This window comes from Notamacropus eugenii, chromosome 6 (genome assembly GCF_028372415.1).
Source record: "Notamacropus eugenii isolate mMacEug1 chromosome 6, mMacEug1.pri_v2, whole genome shotgun sequence".
NCBI lineage: Eukaryota > Metazoa > Chordata > Mammalia > Diprotodontia > Macropodidae > Notamacropus > Notamacropus eugenii.
In genome coordinates, this window is record NC_092877.1 from 203,214,043 (window position 1) to 203,233,939 (window position 19,897).

Here is a 19,897-nt window from a genome sequence, read left to right on the forward strand (position 1 = left end):
TGGCCAAGTAATGTGTACTGTGTTTCTGAGGCTCATTTTCTTCATTTGCGAATGGGTTGGGCTAAATGATTTCTAAGGTGCCTTTCAGTGCTAACAATATCCTAAAATAGATATTAAATAATACCAATCACATTGCATGCTTTGCTACTTCAAAAGATCTGTAATATTTTAGGCTTGGGTACCTACTCCTCTGGTAATGATAAGTAATGTTATACTCCACTTTAAGATTTACAGAGTACTTTACATGAGTTATCTCATTTGATCCTTGCAATAACCCTGGGAGAGAGGTATTATTATTATTATCATTTCAAAGACGAAGAAATTGAGGTCAAGAAAGGTTAAGGTAAGGACTTGAAACCAAGTCTTACTGACTGCAAGTTTAGCCATTTGCTGTGTCCACTGAGCCACCACAGTCCTAAATAAAAATTACTTCAACTGAGTTTATATAGACAAAATAATCAGTATTTGGTGGTCAACCTTCTGATGAGGAGCCTATCCAAACTGAGGCTCACCATTGAAATTATCATGATGGCCATGAAAGTCTTTTCATCTACCAGAGTTTATGCCCTGCTGGCCTATTCTTCAATAAACAACAGTCTTCTCTGTGCTGCCATGAAACCCACAGAGGAGAGTTTCAGTAAAGAATCATTTAAAATATTCTTAATATTAAGGTATGAATCTTAGCAACACAGGAAAGACTATTTAAAGCCTATGATCTTGGCATGACTCTCTTTTTAGAAAGCTGTGAAAGCAAGCATATCCAGGATGGACTGCAGTACAGGTTCTTAGAACTGTTATTTTCTAAAAGGAAAGGCAACCTTTGGGCATCAACAATCATTTTAATAAAGCACACATATCATTCATTTAGTTCAGGGGGAAAAGTCTGCACACTGAAATTAAGAGGAAATACAAAGAAATAATAATCAACAGACAGGGCTTGTAACTCTCTATCCATAAGCAATACACACATCACATATCAACAGACAGATAACAATCTGACCTTACATATGAAGTTACCAGAGAGAGAAGCACCAACACCTGGGTGTCCAAAGCCTGATGGCTCCTTAGTTGCTGCCCAGAGTGTCTGGCCAAACAAACATTTCCAAAGAGTAAGCCTGCAAATAAAACCTCACCTCAGAGTATTTAAAAGCTTTTCAGAGTCAGAGGGCATCACAACCCTTGAGAACCAGTGCCTGATTAGCAAAATGTGTGGGCCTTCCTACAAATCTCCCCAAATCAAACTCCCTTAATGGGCAGACCCATTAATGGGTGGGGAAGAACTTTAATCTCATTAGCATTACAGAAGTTGATCTTGGTATGAAATCCAAAGCTAATAAGGTACAATTAGCACTAAGCAGTTCATATAAAAAAAGAGGATGGAACAGCCCAAACATCCCATGCTCGGATATCACCTAAAAAACAGCAGATGTAGAGAAGGGAGAATCCTCCTTTTCTACTTATCTCCTAAGTTCGTGCCTTTTAATTTTGAGCTTGAATAATAGAAATGTACATTTCTAATAGAAGCAAAATACCCCTGAAAAAATTGTTGCTTTTGAATTAGTTTGCATCACCTTAAATGCATTCCCTGTTCTCCAAACTAACCAAATCTATTAAAAGCTCTCTAGCATGCCCTCTTACAAAGACAGCAATTATTCGAGAAAGTAACTCACTGTGACAATTCTTATCTTTGCACATTTCTGAGAAGTGTCATTTTCTCAGGCAAAAAACAGGTACCTTACTAGAATGGTCATCTTGTCATCTACAATAAACAGCCTATGATAGAAGTAATAAACAGCTTTTCTTTCCAACTCTAAAATCAGCTGGTCTCCAAGAACATTGCGAAATAATTAGAATAGCACATGGGAAAAAAGAATTATTTTCTTATTTCCTTCTTGCAAGGTGATAGATACAGTCCTGTTCCCTGAATTATACCAATGCCTGCAGGGTTCTTTCAGGTTAATTTCTACCCATAGGGAAACTGCCTTGTTTTGCTTTAATTTTCATTGACTTCTTGGAGGCAGACAACTGGAGGTAAACATCTGCAGTCACAGGTATGTTCTAAAATAACAGTAGGCATGGCTAGTAATTTTACCTGCCAGTTTCTAGATCCAAGTCAGCACAGAAATAGAGCTGTGGGCAAAGCATAAGTAAGAGCTTTAAGTGTACTCATTGGTTTGGCTCTTTTAGGAATCATATAATGGAAACAGAGAACACTTGGAATAAATGAAAGTCACATTCTGAAAGTGGAAAGGACTAAGTAAGAGCAAGAAAAACATGAATGTTGCTCACCTATTACCTTTTATTACTATGGCACTAATCATGATACTGAGTCACAAGTCCTGCTGCAAGATAGTAAATGAAAATAAAATAGATGGATGAAGTTTTTCTCTTCCACAACTTCCCCTTCTCTCTGTTACTTCATGTCTCCTCTGACTAGAAGTCTTCTGTATTAGAAAGGTGAGCAGTGGGTATCACAGCACCATTTTCCCCATGTAAGGAATAGGATGAAATCCATAGGTTGACTGGGTTGGAAGTATATGGTTGGAATAAGAATAGTCTAGCCTACCAGATATTGCATAGGTCTTAGAGCTGAGAGGCAATTATAAGGACTAGGATTTTGACTTGAGGAATGTATAGTGGTTTTATTTCATTTTACAGATAAATAGATGAGGCTCAAAGAAATTAGTAACTGACATACTGAAGGATAAGTAAATAGTTAGTAAAATACAGAGGGGAAGGTAGGAATCACACTTCCTGCCTCCTTATACTGCATCACACCGTGGCTTTATTTTGCTCTTACTTCTAATTCTTCCACTATGTAAAAGTGTGATGTTGGTGGAGTGCAGGTCTTCGAGTTTTCCTATACCCAGAATTTAAGATAACAAAATAGGGCATGTGAAGAGAAAAGTAGAAAAATAAATCCCCAAATCATCCATTTGTCTCCATATAAGATATGCTGCTGATGGGAGAAATTTACTCATCAGGTCCAGCCACAGTTTTCCATAGAAAGTTCTAGCCACTGATATAAAGTTGTTCAGAGTATTAGAGATAACAGTGCCAAATTTGTCAGCTAATGGCTAAATTTCATACTGAAGTAGTTTTCTCATGATTTATGATGGAAAAAAATAATTAGTGATTATTAGGGAGATATTCGACATTTTGTTGCATAACTGCTTTATTTTTCTTCCTCGAAATGATGAGCTGTTCCAGAAATCTTCATTTTTTGAAGGACTGATTATATATTTTTCAGCTAATTCAGTCCCCTTTATCTTCCTTCTGCTTCCTCTTCTCCCTTATGTTTCTTTCACAGCTCATTAACATCTCTACCACAGGAAGATCAGAGGAGGAATGTGGATGGATGGGCAAATTGATAAGTATGGGAATTCCCTTTGTCATTACAGATCTCAGTGACTTCATGTTGTCATCCAGTTGGATCCTCTTTCATATTTTTTTTCTGGAAATACTCCATGCATGTCTCATCCAACTCACTGGAAGCCTTTCTCTAGAACTTTTAATATATCAGAGGGTACCCATCCATCTTTGTCTCACTCTCAGTACATGACTAACACATTTCATCTTTTGTCCATAAATAAACTCACATTATCTTATGTATTACTTCAAGTCATCTTTGGAAATATGCTACAGCCCACTTACTCTATCATGAATTCCTCCATTGCCTTTCAGATGAATTTATCATTTTAATTCTCCTGAAATTGTATTATTCCTTGATTCAGAGTCATATAGCACTATCAGGAGAATGTTTATATTTAAGAGATGAACTTTGAACACTGTATAATCATAATGACCAACTTATCTCAAAAAAAGAAAAAGAAAAAGCATGCATGATCCTATTGTGGCAGGAGTCAACGATAATGCTGAATCTATGAACCTGGGAGACTGGATGGATAGCAGTGCTGATGGCTTTGACAGAAATTGAGAAGTTCTGAAAGGGACAAGATATGGAGGAGGACGGATCATGAGTGCAGTTTTGGACATGGTAAATAAGAGATAAACAACTAAGTAAGAGAGTACGACAAATAGGTTGAAATATTCATTAGGCAGTTGGTGATGGGGTAATAAAGCTCAAGAGAAAGTCTAGGTTTAGATACACACATTTACATGTACATATGCATTTGTTATCCATATGCAGAAACAAGTATATAGAGATATATCTATGTATAAATACAGCTATATCTATGTGTGTATGTTTATATACATATATGCATATATATTAACATGTATAAGTATATACATAAACATATATATATATACATATTTGTATAACTGTGAGTCATCTTCCTAGAGTTGATAGTTAAACCTAAGGAAGTTAATCTGCTGACAGGGGAGAGAGAGGAAGAAAGACATACACACACATACACAGAAACATGTATGTTAGAGGGGGAAGAGTAGGGAACAAAGCCTAGGACAGAACCTTAAGTAGACACCTATAGTCAAGGATTGATATATGGAAGGTGATTGGAAAGAATAATCAGAGAAGTAAGAGAAGAGCTAGGAGAGACCTACATGTTACAAAAACTGCACAAAGGAAAGAGCATCCAGGAAGAGAGAGCATTCAACAAAATGCATCAGATATATGCAGAAGGATAAGAACTCAGAAAAGATAATTAGATTTGATTATCAAGAGATTATTGACAACTTTAGAAAAAAACAATATGAGCTCAGGAAAAAGAAGGAGGAGGAGGAAGTTCCTACACTCAAGGATGTCATAATCTAAAGAGAAGGGCAACAAAGAAACAAATGATATAAAGGATATAAATATACAAAGGACAAAATAAATATCAATATATTTAAAATATAAAGAATAAATAGGAAATCATTAATGGAGGAAAAGAACTAGAATTAAGAGGAGTAAATAAAGGCTCCCTGAAGAAAACAGAACTTTAGTTGGACCTTGAGAAAACCAGGGAAGGAAGGAGGTGGAGATGAGGAGGGAAGGCATTCCAGCAATAGGAGAGAGAGAAAATACCTGGAATCAAAAGAGAGTGTTTTGTTCGTGGAGCAGCAAAGAGACCACTGTCACTCAAAGAATATGTGACAGGGAGCAAAATGTATGAAGAATAGAAAGGTAGAAGGCGGCTAGGTGATGAGGGGTTTGAATGCCAAGCAGAGGATTTTGAATTTGATTCTACAAGCTATAAGGAACAACTGGAATTGGAGTAGAGGGGTAGCATGGTTAAACATCTGTTTTAGGAAAATACTTTAGTACTGAGTGGTGAATGGACTGGAGTACAGAGAGACTTGAGGCAGGCAGGTCCATCAGCAGGCTACTGAAATAATCCTAGGATGAGGAGATGAGAGCCTGCCCTAGAGGGCTGATGGTATCAGATAAGAGAAGGGGATGTATTTGGGAGATATCACAAAGGTACAATAGATAGGATTTGGCAAGACCTTGAATATGGGAGTGGTAAAAGATAATGAGGAATGCAGGTTGACTCCTCCATGGTGAGACTGAGGGAAATATGAGGACAGTGTTGGTCTCTACAACAATAAGAAAGGTAGCAGGGTGTTTTTTTTTTTAATTTTTAATTTTAATTTTTAATGTTTTACAATCACTACCATAAAACTTAGATTTCCTCCCCCTACCTACCTTCCATCACTCCTCTCCCTTCCCTAAGACACCATACAATTCTATATAGGATCTACACATACATTCCTATTGAATACATTTTCACTATAGTCAGGCTGTGTAGACGAACGAAAATAAATGGGAGAAATTATATAACAAACCAAAACATTACACACACACACACACACACACACACACACACAAATGATCTGCTACACACTGCGATTGAATTTCATAGTTCTTTCTCTGAAAGTGGAAGGCATTTTGCCCTAGAAGACCATTGGGAGTGTTGTTGTTGTTGTTGTTTTTATGTCTTTGCATCACTATGAAGATCCAAGTCTACCAGAAAAACCTCTCACACACAGTGGTTGTTGCTGTGCACAAAGTTCTCCTGGTTCTGCTCCTTTCTCTCAGCATCAGATCATATAAGTCCTTCCAGGCCTCTGAAGTCTTCTTATTCATCATTTCTTATGGCGCAATAGTATTCTACTACATTCATGTACCATAATTTATTCAGCGATTCCCCATCTGATGGGCATCCCCTTGATTTCCAGTTTTTGGCAACTACAAAGAGTACTGCTATAAATATTTTTGTACATGTGGGACCCTTTCCCATTTTTATGATCTCTTGGGGATACAGTCCTAGTAGCGATATTGCTGGGTCAAAGGGTATGCATATTTTTGTAGCTCTTTGGGCATAGTTGCAAATTGCTCTCCAGAATGGTTGGATGCACTCACAGCTCCACCAACAATGAATTAGTGTTCCAACTCTCCCATATCCTCTCCAATATTTATCATTTTCCTGTTCTGTCATGTTTGCCAATTTAATAGGTGTGATGTGGTACCTCAGAGTTGTTTTGATTTGCATCCCTCTAATCAAAAGTGATTTAGAGCATTTTTTCATATGATTATAGATATTTTTAATTTCTTCCTCTGAAAATTGCCTGTTCATATCCTTTGACCATTTATCAATTGGGGAACGACTGTTGTACAAATGTTGTTGTACATTTGACTCAGTTCTCTCTATATATTCTAGAAATGACTCTTTTATCCCTGAGATTAGCTGTAAAAATTATTTCCCAATTTACTATATCCCTCCAAATTTTGGTTTCATTGAGTTTGGATGTGCAAAAACTTCTCAGTTTAATGTAATCAAAATTATCCATCTTGCACTTCATAATGCTTTCTTTCTCTTCTTTAGTAAAAAATTCTTCCCATCTCCATAAATCTGATAATTACACTATTCCTTGCTCCTCCAGTTTGTCCATGGTATCAGTCTTTATATCTAAACCATGTACCCATTTGGACTTTATTCTTGTGTACGGTGTCAGGCATGGGTCTATGCCTAGTTTCTGCCACACTGTCATCCAGTTTTCCCAGCAATTTTTGTCGAACAGTGAGTTCGTATCCCAGAAGCTGGGGTCCTTGGGTTTATCAAACAGGAGGTTGCCATATTCCTTGCCTAGTACATCTTCAGTACCTACCATATTCCATTTTTCTGCCCTTCTGTTTCTTAGCCAGTACCAAGTGGTTTTGATAATTGCTGCTTGAGATCTGATAGCTCTAGGCCACCTTCCCCAGCATTTCTTTTCATTAGTCCCTTTGATATTCTGGACATTTTGTTCTTCCAGATGAATTTTGGTATTATTTTATCCAGCTCTAGAAAATAATTATCTGATAGTTTAATTGGTATGGCACTAAATAAGTAAATTAATTTAGGTAGAATTGTCGTTTTTATTATATTGGCTCAGCCTACTCATGAGCAACTGATGTTTTTCCACTTACTTAGATCTAACTTGATTTGTCAAAAAAGTGTCTTGTAATTGTGTTCATATAGTCCCTGGTTTTGCTTTGACAGGTAAACTCCCAAATATTTCATAATATCTACCCGACTTTTAAATGGTATTTCTCTTTCTATCTCCTGCTGTTGGACTTTGTTGCTAATATATAGGAAGGCAGAAGATTTGTGGGGGTTTATTTGGTAACCTGCAACTTTGCCAAAGTTGTTTATTATTTCAAGTAGTTTTTTACTTGAATCTCTGGGATTCTCTAAGTAAATCATCATATCATCTGCAAAGAGTGATAACTTAGTTTCCTCTTTGGCTATTCTTATTCCTTCAATATCTTTATCTTGTCTAATTGCTACAGCTAACATTTCTAGTACCATACTGAATAATAGTGGTGATAATGGACATCCTTGTTTCACCTCTGATCTTATTGGGAATGCATCTAGGTTATCCCCATTGCATATAATGCTTGCTGAAGGTTTTAGATAGATACTGCTAATTATTTTATGGAAAGTTCCCTTTATTCCTATGTTCTCCAGTGTTTTTAATAGGAATGGGTGCTGTATTTTGTCAAAAGCTTTTTCTGCATCTATTGAGATAATCATGTGGTTTTTGTTAGCTTTGTTGTTGATGTGATCAATAATGCTAATAGTTTTCCTAATATTGAACCAGCCCTGCATTCCTGGTATGAATCCTACCTGATCATAATGTATTAATCTCGTGATAAGATGCTGTATTTGTTTTGCTAAAATCTTATTTAAAATTTTTGCATCTATATTCATTAGGCAAATTGGTCTATAATTTTCTTTCTCTGTTTTGTCTCTTCCTGGTTTGGGTATCAAAACCATATTTGCATCATAGAAAGAATTTGGGAGGGCTCCTTCTTCCCCAGTTTTCAAAAATAATCTATTTAGTATTGGAATCAACTGTTCTTTAAATGATTGATAGAATTCACTTGTAAATCCATGTGGCCCTGGAGAATTTTTCCTAGGGAGTTCATTGATGGCTTGTTCAATTTCTTTTTCTGAGATGGGATTGTTTAAGTATTCAACTTCCTCCTCTGTTAATCTGGGCAATTTGTATTTTTTAAAATACTCATCCATCTCATTTAGATTATTGAATTTGAGGACATAAAGTTGGGCAAAGTGCTTTCTAATTATTCTTTTAATTTCCTCCTCATTGGAGGTGAGTTCACCCCTTTAGTTTTTGATATTAGTAATTTGATTTTCTTCTTTCTTTTTTTAATCAAATTCACTAAAGATTTATCATTTTCTTTAGTTTTTCACAAAACCAGCTATTGGTTTTATTTATTAAATCAATGATTTTCTTAATTTTAATTTTATTAATCTCTCCTTTGGTTTTCAGTATTTCCAATTTGGTATTTACTTGGAGATTTTCAATTTGTTCTTTTTGTACCTTTTTCAGTTGTATGCCCAAGTAATTGATCTCCTCTTTCTCTATTTCATTTATGTAGGCATTCAAAGATATAAAACTTCCCCTAAGAACTGCTTTGCAGTATCCCATAAGATCTGGTATGTTGTCTCATTATTGTCATTCTCTTGAATGAAGCTTTTGATTGTTTCTATGATTTGTTGTTTAACCCACTCCTTCTTTAGGATTAAATTATTTAGTTTACAGTTGATTTTTGGTTTATCTTTCCATGGCCTTTTATTACATATAATTTTTATTGTATTATGATCTGAGAAAGATGCATTGACTATCTTTACCTTCCTGTACTGGATTGTGAGGTTTTTATATCCTAATACATGGTCAGTTTTTGTATATGTGCCATATACTGCTGAGAAAAAGGTATATTCCTTTCTATTCCCATTCAGTTTTCTCCAGAGATCTATCATATCTACCTACCTTATCCAGAGTTTTATTTACTTCCTTAACCACTTTTTTACTCTGAGGTTAGATTTATCAAGGTCAGAGAGGGCAAGGTTGAGGTCCCCCACTAGTATAGTTTTGCTATCTATTTCTTCCTTCAACTCCCACAAATCTCTCCTCTAAGAATTTGGATGCTATACCACTTTGAGCGTACATATTTAGTAATGATATTGCTTCATTGTCTATGGTGGCTTTTACAGGATGTAGTTTCAATCCTTATCTCCTTTGATTACATCTATTTCTGCTTTTGCTTTGTCTGAGATTAGGATTGCTACCCCTGCTTTTTTTACATCAGCTGAAGCACAATATATTCTGCTCCAACCTTTGACCTTTACCTTGTGTGTATCCCCCCATTTCAAATATGGTTCTTTTTAACAACATATTATTAGATTATGGCTTTCAATCCATTCTGCTATCTATCTCCATTTTATGGAGAGTTCATTCCATTCACATTCACAGTTATGATTATAATCTGTGTATTTCCCTCTATACTCTTTCCCATCGTTTGTGCTTTTAGTTCTCCTATCTCCCTCCTGGGAGATGCCCCTTCTGGAGTTCTTTTCCTAGCACTGAGGCTCCCTTGTGTCCTAGTGCAAGATTCCACCACCCTGGGGCCCCTCTCCTTCCAGTTCACCTCTGCCACAGTAGGAGGAATCCCCCTTAGCTATTTTACTAGCCTTAGGTGTTATGAGACTATTTGCCCCCTCTGCTGTTCCTGCCTATCCAGGATTTTTCTGGGGAAATATTTTATGGTTCTTTCAAGGTCATCAAGGGGGGAAGAGAGAGCATTTACTGATCACTCCACTATCCTGGCTCCTGGAAGTTCAAGTAGGTGATTTACAGATGTTTAATCTGCAGGCTACAAGTCTCAGGAGCTGCTGTGGCTGATATCTGATGCTCAGCGGCTGTCACTCGCTCGACTCTGTTGGTCTCTCATCCTGAGCTGTGACTCTGCTGGTCCTGCCTGCTGCTGTCTCAGGTTGCCCCAGGCCCCTCTCGCTCCTCTGCGCTGGACGTGCTGTGCTGTGCACTGTTGGCTCACCTCCGTGGAACAGATTTCCTAGACCTTCCAATCTATCCTAGGCTGTGAATCTGCCACAGTCTGTCTCCTATTGGATTCTGCACCTCCAAAATTTGGTCATATTCTCTTTTTAGAGGTATCTGAAGGAGTTTGCCTAAGAGCTTAGGTGAGTTGTTGCTCTCACTCTGCCATCTTGGCTCTGCCCTTAGAGGGAAGTTTTTGAGGGAAAAGATGAGTTTTGTTTTGTATATATTGAGTTTAAGATGTCTACTGGACATCTAGCTTGAGATGTCTGAGCAGCAGTTGAAAATGTGAGATTGGAGGTCAGCAGAGGGGTTGGGATAGTGTAGGTAGATCTGAAAATAAGCAGCATAGAGACGATAATTAAATATATGAAATCTGTGGGAGCTGATTGCAAAATCAAGTGAAGTAGTATTGAAGGAGAAAAGAAGAGGCCTCTGACAGACCTTGTGTAAACACCTATAATTAGAGAATGTGATCTTCATGAGAATCTGGCAAAGGAGACTGAGAAGGAACAGTCATATAATTAAGTAAGAGGAGAACCAGGAGAGAATGGTATCCCAAAAACCTAGAGATATGAAAGTATCAAGGAGGAGAAAGTGATCCCATCAAGGAGAATGAGAATTGAGAAAATGCCATGGGATTTGGCAACTAAGATATTATGAATAATTTTTGGAGAGTGTAGCTTCTGTGGAGTGACGAGGGTAAAAGCTAGGTTGTAAGGGTTAAGAAGACAGTACAAGGAGAGAAAGTGGAATCACCACATGTAGATGATCTTTTCAAAAAATCTACCCACAAGAGGTAGAAGAAATATATGAGGATGGTTAACAGAAATGAAAGGATCAAGTCAGTTGTTTTGTTTTGTTTTGTTTTAGGATGGAGAAACATGAGCTTGGAGGTAGTAGAAAATGAGCCAGTAGACAGGGAGAGAAAATGAGTGAGAAAGTAGGGATGGCAAAGAGGGCAATCTTTTGGAGAAGGAATGGAATCGGATCACTTGAGGTAGAGGGGTTAGTCATGGCAAAGAACAAAGTCACTTCATCATATTAGACAGAAGTAAAGGAGGATATAGGTGTAGAAGGCATATGAGTGACATGAGATGAAGAAGAAGGAAATTATATGTCTGCCATTTTATCCATATGTATATATTTATACATGTACATATATCTATATATATATCTATATTTATATATATGGAGCAGTTGAAAATTTATATATTATATATATAACAAAATAATATACAAATAAATAACAGATAAATATATCATGAACATATATTATATATAAATATGTTTATATAAAATATATTAATTGGAAATTACAAGATAGAGAGGATAATAGAAGATTCTAGAATATGGGAGAGGATGACATTGAGCAACTCTTCATCTTGGCAAGGAGGAGGGCCAACTTTCTGTGAGAAACTACAAGAAAGAGAGAATATGAAATGATGTCGAAAATGTGACAGACAAATACACCATTTTTTTTTACTGTTTAAAAAGATTTTATCATTGGAAGATTTTATTATGAAATAATACGCGGTGAGTTTCAAGAGACTTTAGAGGTCATCTAGTTCAACCCACTCATTTTACAACGTGAAAATCAAAGCTCTAAAAGGTTAAATGACTCATCCCATGTCACTCAGGTAATAAATGGTACACCCAGGTACCCAACTCCAAATTCAATGCTTTATTCATTGTATCACAGCCTTCTAATATTCATCTTCAGATCATGGATTGGTCATCTCTCTCACTGAAGTACTCAAAGGTTTAGAAAACAAAAATTTATGTTTCTAATATCAAAGTAAATGAAACTTCAGTCCTATAAAATGAAGGACAAATCCTTATAACTTTCTTAACTTTCAGATCTCAATATTGTATTCATTCTGTTTTCACATACCTTTACTATATAGTCAGTACCATTATGTCTTTTTGATTTTCCTCTAAAATCATCTTTGTATTTTCTCATATATTCTTTATGTCTGGTTGTTTCCTTTTCAAAATCCTTTAAGTTTGAACAGAAATTTCATTACAATACAGAAAAGCAGAGAACCTCCTAAATAATAAAACCTTTAATTTTTACTTTTCTTGGGGTTAGGATCAGATTTTGCAAATGATAGGAAAGTGGAAATGGAGAAGAATGAATAAATTAATTTGGTTTTTCTTTCTTCACTAATCCTGAAACAAATTATAAAGTACGCTTGTGTGCATGCACACACACACACACAACACACACACACACACACACAACACACAATGGGTCCATAATGAATTCTAGCAAATCAAAGATTTACAATATCCCTATAGGACGGGTCATAATAAAAAATATCAGTAAAGAATAAAAGGCTTGCCCGATGCCAGTGAGAGCCCATTTAAAGTCAGATATTATGAATCTTTACTGAATCCATATCATGGTTGCATAACTTCCCCCAGAGTCATTCAGCCATTTAAGAAGGAAGATTAAGCAGAGTGGAGAATTGTTATTCAGCCTTGTCGGATGAGCCCATTTAGGGTTTTCTTGGCATAAATTCTGGAGTAGTTTGTTGCTTCCTTCTCTAGCTCAGTTTACACATGAAGAGCTGAAGCAAACAAGGTTGAGTGACTTACCCAGTAGTCACACAGCAGACAGCCATCTGAGACCAGATTGGAGGTCAAGATGAGTCTTTGTGACTTTAGGCCTGGCATTCTGTCCAGTGCACCACCCAGCTGCCCTAAGTGGGGAAGTGCCAATGTACTAACAATAGACAACCAGTGATCTAAAGCCTTAATTCAAAGTTCTTAACCTTTTGTTGTTGTTCTTTTGTGGATCCCTTTGGTAGTGTGGTAAAACGTATGGACCTCTTTTCAGAATTATATATACATATATATGTATATATATATATGTATGTACATGCATGTGTGTATGTATATACACACACATACACACACACATATATATATGTGTATTTATACATATATGTGTGTGTATATGTATATATTTAAGCCATTGAAGGAAAAGTGAAATTTCAATTAGTCATTACTGAAAGTAAAGATTTATTTTTTTTCCCAGTTTCACAGAACCCCTTGAAATCTATCCAGAATACCCTTCTGTGCATTCCAGGTAAAGAACTTCTGGTTTAAACGGTAGAAATTCATGGGAAGCTAGTTAATTATTGGATTGAAGCTGAGAAGAAGAATTTAAGGTCAAAGCACGAGTTGGTAGAATGGAGAAGAATGAAAGTACTAGAGGCTGAAATGATGGCAAAGAAAAGTTAAGGAGGAGTCAATAGGAGATTATGAGTGAGCATAGAAGTTAAATCCAGGACTAGAAATCTAGGAAGTGGACAATTTGGGGTAACAGTGAAATCTAGTGCTTGCCATCCCTATAGGTGGCTGTGGTAGAATGGAGATAATATTCTCCAAACTAATGAAATGGATAACTAAGGTGAATATTGTAAGTGAATCAGTGAGAATATTGAGGTGTCCTAGTGTGAGATCAGGTCTTAGAGTATAAATGAAAACTCTGAGCTAGCCACTGAACTCCTTGAGAATGGAGGAAGAACGACCTGGGTATTTGTAGGTGATATCAGTAAAATGTCCTAAGGCAGGGAAATTTAGATGAATATTGTTGTTTTTCAGTCATTTCAGTCATGTCCAACTCTTCATGACTCCATTTGGGATTTTCGTAGCAAAGATAATGAATTGATTTGCCTTTTCCTTCTCTAGCTGATTGAAACTGAGGCAAACAGGGTTAAGTAACTTGCCCAGGTCATACAGCTGGTTAGTGTCTGAGGCCAGATTTGAACTCTTCCTGATCCCAGATTTGTCATTCTATCCATTGTGCCACCTAGCTACCAAATTAGATAAGAGTAATAAATTTGAAAGGGAGAGATATTTCTGAGTGTTGGTGGCAGAATGAGTGTCTGGAAGTGATAGTGGGAACCAAGCAGTATGATAACTTATCCTTCTAGTCCAGTGTGTCAGTGGCCAGAAAAGAAAGAGAATCGTGTTCTTCCCAGGGTGGAGAAGATAGAAAGAGATGAATTCTCTTCTGAAGAAAGACAAATATCAGAGATCACAAGAAGATGGGAAAATTGAGTGGGAGAATTCTAGGATAAAAGAGAGTTGGTTTCTCATAGATCTGGGGTTCCTAATGGCCCAGTTGTTGCGTTCATCCTTCGTTTTTGAAGAAGACCATGCCATCAGAGAAATGATGATATGACTTGTACTCGACTTTGATTTGAGTGAGGGAGGGCTGTGCAGGTCACCAGCCTCACTTTCTTCTCTTGAGCCATCTGGATCCAGTGACCAGATATTCATCAGGATGACTGGAGATGGCTCAGGATGCAATGGGAGACATTGACCTTTTTCTCCTAAGGTCTGTTCAATACTCACTTTTAGGTGACGCTCATTCAGTGAATAGCCCTCTTTAAGATATAATCAGTGAATGGCCCCTTTAATGAGCAAAAGAAAAAAAATATGAGTAAATCAAGCTGAGAAGAGCAACAGTTACTATTGATAATCACCCAGAGCAGAGAAGAGGGACTAGGGAGAGGTAGAGAGTCGAGTTAAGTATGAATGAGAGCTGAAAGAGAGGTAGGAGGGAAAGGGAACTTTCATTTCATCAGACTCTGAATCACAAGAATTAAGTAAGAATTTTATATCCACAGGACAGAGAAATTAACAGATGACCAAGTATTCAATTGATGAGGCCAGGGAGTGAGAGACCCCATGTCAGTGGTAATTAGGGAAGTTGTGGGGAGAAGGGAGATATTACCTTCAGGCCATGTATACAACTGAGACAGTCACTTCACTTTTCTGTCCCCTCTTTTATAGTTCCAGAGAGGGGCTAGTAGCAAGGCAGAGAGGATAAATCATAACTGAAAATATAAAAGTGATTGAGAAAGAAAAGAGGTCCCATGTCAGAGCTTTGGAGTAGGTACACATTTAGCAGGCAAGACATACACGATGATCTCGTAAAGCTGCTTGAGGTGCAATCAGATGAGGAATAATAAAGATGGGTAACAGTGGCTTGCATTTATAGAGAGACTGAAGGTTTGCGAAGCATTTTATCTGTGCCACCTCACTCGATTCTTTTAATAACCCCTTGAGGGAAATATTATTATTTTCCCTATTTTACAGATGAGGAAACTGAGGCTGAGGTTGCTCAGAGCCACACAGCTAATTTGTCCAAGGGAGTATGGCAATTCAGGTCTTCCTGATTCTAAACCCAGTACTACACTTGTCATCTCACTTCCAGGGGGGATCAGCTAAGGAAAACACTTACTAACTGTGTGACCTGGGCAAGGCAGTTAACCCTGTTTGCCTCAGTTTCCCATAAGTAAAATAAACTGAAGAAGGAAATGGCAAACCACTCCAGTGTCTCTGCCAAAATAAATCCCCCAAAACAAGCAAACAAACCTCAAATAGGGTCACAGACAATCAGATATAACTGAACTGACTGAACATCCACAAAAAAAAAGGGTGAAGGGAGGTCAAGAAGAATGAGGATGTAGTAAAGGCTGCTAAATTTACTAGCTAAAAGAAAATTGGTAGCTTTGAAGAGAGCAGATGCCACATTACAAGGGTTTGATTGACAAAGGAGTGCGAGATGAGAAAATATACATGATGCAAATAAATGCAAATAAGGATTATACTCCAACTGTGTTTCACTGTTAGGGGATTTTCTTATAATTCCAATTTGTACTCTTTCTTGCTGTCTTTCCTTTTGTTTCTCTAAAAGCTCCAGGAGGCTCTGGTACCTGGTTGGCCCATTCAGTTGTATTCTTCATGGTGCCATTGCCACCAGCCACGTCTTTCCACTTTCTTTCACAGACCTGCTCTGTCTATAACAGACCTAACACCTGGGTGATCTGTGCCACACATGACCTCCATGGCGTCAGCACAGCTCTGTTTGAGTACTAATGATAAGCAGTGTTCATCTCAAGGATATCACATCCGTGGTAATTGTTTTCACAGTTGGCATAATGACAAGATATCATGAAGAGATGGCTCTAAGTTGGAGATAACAGTGAGAACTGGGAATCATGGCTTTGCCACACCACTGTAACCACTGAAAAAGAAGGTACCATCTCTCATTTATTTTAACCAGTTTCCTTTAAAGAATTAAACTTTAACAGAGTGCAGCTTTTGGAATGGAGATGATATGACTGAAAATGTTGTTGGGGCAAGTTTGCAAAAGGAAGGGCAGCTAGGTGGCACAGTAGAGCGTTGGTCCTGGAGTCAAGAAAACCTGACTTCAAATCTGGCCTCAGACGGTTGCTAGCTGTGTGACCCTGGGGAAGTCACTTTACCCTATTTGCTTCAATTTCCTCATCTGTAAAATGAACTGGAGATGGAAATGGGAAACTACTCTAGTATCTTTGCCAAGAAAACGCCAAATGGCATCATGAAGAGTTGGACATGATTGAAAAATGACTGAACAACCGCAAAAGGAAAGATCTTGCCTCATGATGCATAGAGCACTGGATCAGTAGTCAAAAAATCTGAGTTCAAATCTGGTCTCAGACATCTATTAGCAGTGTGACCCTGAGCAAGTCACTTAACTCTGTTTCCCCTGTTTTAAAATTGTAAGGATTAGATGATATAATCTTTGTAAAAAAATACTTTATCATGTTGCCTGGAATATAGTAGGCAATATATAAAACAATGCCTGGAACATTGCACGTACTTATTAATGTTTGTTGAATTGTTTTGAACTCATGTCCAGTGCTCTATTGTACCCCTCTGTTCTTCAATGATTTTTCAGTTATTTCAGACTCTTTGTGTCTCCATTTGGGGTTTTCTTGGCAAATATACTGGAGTGGTTTGCCATTCCTTCTCCAGCTCATTTTACAGAGGAGGAAATTGAGGCAAACAGGGTTAACGGACTGCTCAGGGTCACACAGGTATTAAGTGTCTGAGGCCAGATTTGAACTCAGGAAGATAAGTCTTCCTGACTCCAGGCTTGAGGCTCTATCTGCTGCACCACCCCAGCTACCCCACCGTGCACCCTGGCTGCCTCCAAGACTCTTAGTGCTCTCAGACATGCTCTCCAACTGTTATTTCCCAAAAGTGCACATTCAGGACCAACTTGTTTAAACTGTCCATTGATTGATAAATAATGATGATGTTCCTGATGATAACAGCTGGCATTTTGTAGAACTTTAAGCTTTGCAAAATACATTATATAGGTTATCTCATTTGATCTTTACAGTAACTGTGAGGTGGGCATTTATCTTATTCACATTTCTAGATGAGGTTGATGAAGGTTAATGGAGTTTTCCATGATCACATGGTTATAGACTAGTTCTTCTTGACTTCCTGTCAGTATTTTATCCACTATAACATGTGGCTTCATTAAAAGGCCAATTTTTATTTATTTTAAATAAAAATTTCCCTTTTGCTTATGACCTTAATCATCACAGATTAGATGATGGCACATAGAGAGAACTGGGCCTGGAGTCAGGAAGTCTCATCTTCATAGTTTAAACCCAGCCTCAGACACTTAATATCTATGTGACCCCGGGCAAGTCACTTCACCCTATTTGCCTCAGTTTCCTCATCTGTCAAGTAAGCTGGAGAAGGAAATGGCAAATCACTCCAATATCTCTGCCAAGAAAGCCCCAAATGGGGCATGAAAAGTCAGACATGACTGAACAACAGTTAATATACAAAGAAAAAGGACAGGATTATATATAATATCAAAAGCTTTAATTAATACAATTTTAAGTATACATTAAATTTAACATGACAGTAACAAAATGCACTGCTAGAGTCCTCTTTTAGACCTTGTTGTTTTGTTTGCTTCTTTATATTTTTTAATCAATGCTATTTTTCTTTCCTTTTCTTTTTTGTAGTTCTGTCACTACCAACCAACTTACTCCTCCTAAATAGAAATACTCCATTACAACAAAGTATAATTGTTTTGTTTTGGTTTGGTTTGGGGGGGGGGGGAGACAATGGCAAAGATTCTACCACTCCATGCTCTTTGTAGTTCTAGTCTTAGATGCCTAAGTTATGTGAGTCACGTCAGGTCACATATCATAGGGCCGCTAAGTGGCACAGAGGAGACAGGAAGACCTGAGTTCAAATCCGTCTCGAATTGATAACTCTTGGGACCCTACGTGTCTCAGTTTTCATCTCTAAAATGGGAATCATAATAACACTAGCACCTACTTCACAGAGCTGTCCTGAGAAGCAAATGAGTGATATGCAAAGCACTTTTTAAACCTTAAATTCCTTTATAAATGTTGGACCAGGACTTAAAACCAGCTGTTTTTGACTCCCAGGTCAACATTCTATTCACCAGATCACATTGCCTTTTCAACAAGAAAAAAAAAAATCAAAATAATTTTCCGTTTGACCATATATCTGAAATCTATATCTATTTATATATCTGTCTGTCTATCTATCTGTCTGTGCATCTACATATATATGTGTTTATGTATATATATATATGTATATATATACACACACATGTGTATACATATGATTGTTCACCTCTAGTCTACAGCCTTTTTTAACAAGTGGTATACATCATCATTGGTAGCTTCTTTCCACAAAATGCCTCTTTAAATATAATTGACTTTTTAATAAAATTAGGAGCATTAGCTATCACTTTCGGGTAGAAAGTTTGTGAAATGTGGTGTTTCTATGACCCCCATCCTTTGAAGTACACCCTCAGGATGAAAGAACCAGCGGGCCTTGGTCACAATATGCCATCGTTACTGTGGATATTAAATGTGATTTCCTTCACACCTATGTAGCTACAGACTGCTGCAACAGGGAGCTGCCCACATCACTACTGCCAGAAAACCAGATGCTTGACAGTCCCTCTTGACAGTCAATGATCATCTGACGATCAATATTCAGCTTCCCTCAATCTGGAAGGCTTTGATTTGGGACTTAATCTGTACAATTATTTTTTAAAAAGTGTGGTTGGTTTGCATTTGAGAGGGCAAAATGAAAGCTATTTATTTAGATTGAAATGTCTAATTACATATTAGGGAGCATAGAACATCTGTCAAGGAGAATCAGTAAGGATTCTGTCTAAAATGTCACTCAGTGAAGTAATTGTTGATGTTTAAGTGATGACTTGAAATTGTTTATAGAAGGCACATTAATGTTTAGGTTCAATAAAGAAGATACAAACACCCATACAAGAGAACATTAAATAGTAAAAGTATCTGCTTGGTAAAATCTTTTAAATGAACTGCAGAAATTTTGAAAATTTGTACTTAGGTTATAAAGTGATGATTACTAGATAAGCAACAAAATTATTAACAATTTCTTTTTATCACTAGTTTTGATAATATGTTCATCTATTTTGTTAGGGGGTATTGTTGGGGTTTTTTTGGTTCAGACATATGATATCATCTATGTATGGAACCTCCAATGTGAAAGTCCCCCAACCAATACAAACTATCTATCTGTAAGTACTTTATAATTTGTTTTTGAGAGTTTCCTAAGGAGCTAAGAAAATGATACGATTTACCCAGATTCACAAAACCAGTGTATATCAGTTAATACGTGAAACCAGGACTGATTTCAAGATTGGTTTCTTTATCCACTATGCCATTCTTTTTCTGTATATTCCAAGGAAAAGATTTTGAAA